This window comes from Triticum dicoccoides, unplaced genomic scaffold (assembly GCF_002162155.2).
Source record: "Triticum dicoccoides isolate Atlit2015 ecotype Zavitan unplaced genomic scaffold, WEW_v2.0 scaffold68295, whole genome shotgun sequence".
Classification (NCBI taxonomy): domain Eukaryota; kingdom Viridiplantae; phylum Streptophyta; class Magnoliopsida; order Poales; family Poaceae; genus Triticum; species Triticum dicoccoides.
Window position 1 is genome coordinate 1 of NW_021291657.1, and position 2,412 is coordinate 2,412.

The window sequence follows — 2,412 nt, forward strand, 5'->3', positions numbered from 1 at the left end:
GTCAGTAGCCTGGTTTCCATGGCAAAATTCACAATAGGATGTCATATATCGAGACATATTTTGAAAAAAGCTTTTGAATCAAAGTTGTTTATAATGATTTGGGTAGAATAAATCCACTGCATGGTGGCTTGAAAACTTAGTTATCGATGAGTTTGTATGTAGGCTTGGGTCAAGAGCGTCAGTGGCAGGGTTTTCTTGGCAAAATTTACAATGGGAGGTCATATATCGAGACCCATTTTGAGAAAGGTTTATGAATCAAAGTTGTTTATATTGGTTTGGGCACAAGAAAATTTCACTGCACGATGGCTTGAAAAGGTAGTTATCGATGAGTTTGTATGCAGGCTTTGGGTCATGAGCATCAGTGGCAGGGTTTCGTGGCAAAATTAAAAAGTTCACGAATTTGGGAAAAAAGTTCATGAAATTTTAAAAAGTTCGTCATTTTTTTAAAAAAGTTCACGAATTGAAAACACAGCTGATGAAATTTGAAAAAAGTTCAAAATGTTTGAAGGAAAGTTAGCTAGTTTAAAAATAGCTCACAGCCTATAAGTTCATGAAGTTGAAAAATTCACTAATTTTTAAAAGTTGACGATTTAGAAAAGGAAAAAAGTTCATGAAAGTTAAAAATTAGAAAGAAAAAAAGATAAAAGAAAAAACGAGCGAAACCTGCCTGCATATTGTTGGCCCTAGTATAGGTATCAAAGGCTCAAGTTGATTGCAGGGCGAACATGAGATCTCAGCTGTCTATGAACATGATCGGGCGGATGACAACATCAAGTCTGAGCCATTAGGTAGGCAGCCCCATCTTGTTGTTTATTAATGTGTGCATATAGCTGGCCAACATCAAGTTAGCAAGCTAGTTGTCCCTGCAACTTGCAGGCCTTGCTGCGTTACTAGATGCCTCGAGTAAAAAGTAAAAAAAAAAAGCAAGCACACCATGTCGGAGTGGTAGTATGTGATGTTGCAAGCTAAAGACTGCAGCATTCACAGTTGAAACAAGATCGATTTGTTTGTTCATAAATAGTTTGAATTGCTTACCACATGTGTCACGTGGTGATCACAATGTCTGAGAAGCAGAATATAAAGAAATCCGGTTTGCCTTGATTAGGCGACGTGGTGCTAAAACTCAATCGACGCAAAAGCTGACCGTGTGACATTCAGAACAGCCAATGATTAATGAGGACACTATTCAACTTATTTTTATAGGAAACGATTTTCCTAATCCTTCAAGTTAACTTTATATGAAAATGGTTTTGCTAATTCAAGTTATTTTGATAATAAGAACGGTTTTGCTAATTCAAAGTCGACAGTGTCACCACGCTTGGCAAAGGGTCCTGGATCTTGAGAGGGAGAAACCCAGTTTTGGTAAGAGGGATTGTAAACACAAAAGGAGAGAGTGACACAGTAATTAGTCGTCTACAATTTCCTTGGCGACATTGAAACACTGTTTTTGATATCAAAATAACTTGGATAGGATTCATATTGATGAAATCATGAAGTTGCACAGTCGTGCCAAAACTACCTTTTATTGTTTATTGAAATTCACCATATCTCCCAAGCATGGCATTTTGGCACCTCGTTTAATCCCTTAGGATGCGCAGCAGCAATTACCCTTTTCACAGTAGCTGTTGTCAAAACTATAGCCAGACCATTCGCATGAAACCTTACACAAGGTAACATTGTATCCTATCAGGTTCTCGCATAACCGATCAGGTTTGCACACATCAATCAATGCAGTTGTACCTACGCCCAAAGAAGTATTGCATCCCATTTCGGATCAGTAGTGTAGTACAAATTACACATGTTGCTCCAGAATGTCTCAAGCACTAAGGTCTGCATATATTTATAAAAAAATTAACTAGTCTAAACAAATGATTGTACCTTTGTTTCTCCCAGTTGCCTCGCATGGCAACAAAGTGGTAGACATTAGAAGAATTACCAAACACAGGGCATTCGTGTTGTTCTTGATAAGCGCCATCAGAAGTGTGGGTATCTATTTTTTATCCTCCCTTGCTAGATATTCCTTGAGGTTGATATTGCTCGTTCTATTTGGGTCCTTATTGTGGTATTATATAGAGGCACTATCACATCTTGGAGCATCTTCGTTTGAGGAAGAAAATAATGGAGAATTCAATGTTAGCTAGTGTTGTCATCCTTTGTATCTATATGCATATAGTCAACTAATGTCAATTAATACTATTATAAGAGTTGTTGGAATATACCCAAATATATCCTGTCAACAACTGGTTATTAAATGCCTCCTTGTTCTTTATATACCAAGACATTAATACTATCATAAGATTTGTTGGAATATACATACCAAAATATAGGTTGCGGACAACTGGTTATTAAATGCCTCTTTGTTTTTGGTATATACCAAGACAGTAATACTAGGACCCCATTAGTAGGGGGACA

At 37.1% G+C, this 2,412-nt stretch overlaps 1 long non-coding RNA gene across 1 annotated transcript; it reads right to left on the reverse strand.

The window, feature by feature from the left end:
• Window positions 1–1,389: 1,389 nt before the first annotated feature.
• Window positions 1,390–2,033, reverse strand: LOC119347447. The gene is made up of 2 exons (XR_005168335.1): window positions 1,879–2,033; window positions 1,390–1,740 (listed from the first exon to the last, which is right to left on the reverse strand). It is a non-coding gene; the product is annotated as an uncharacterized LOC119347447 (long non-coding RNA).
• Window positions 2,034–2,412: the final 379 nt, after the last annotated feature.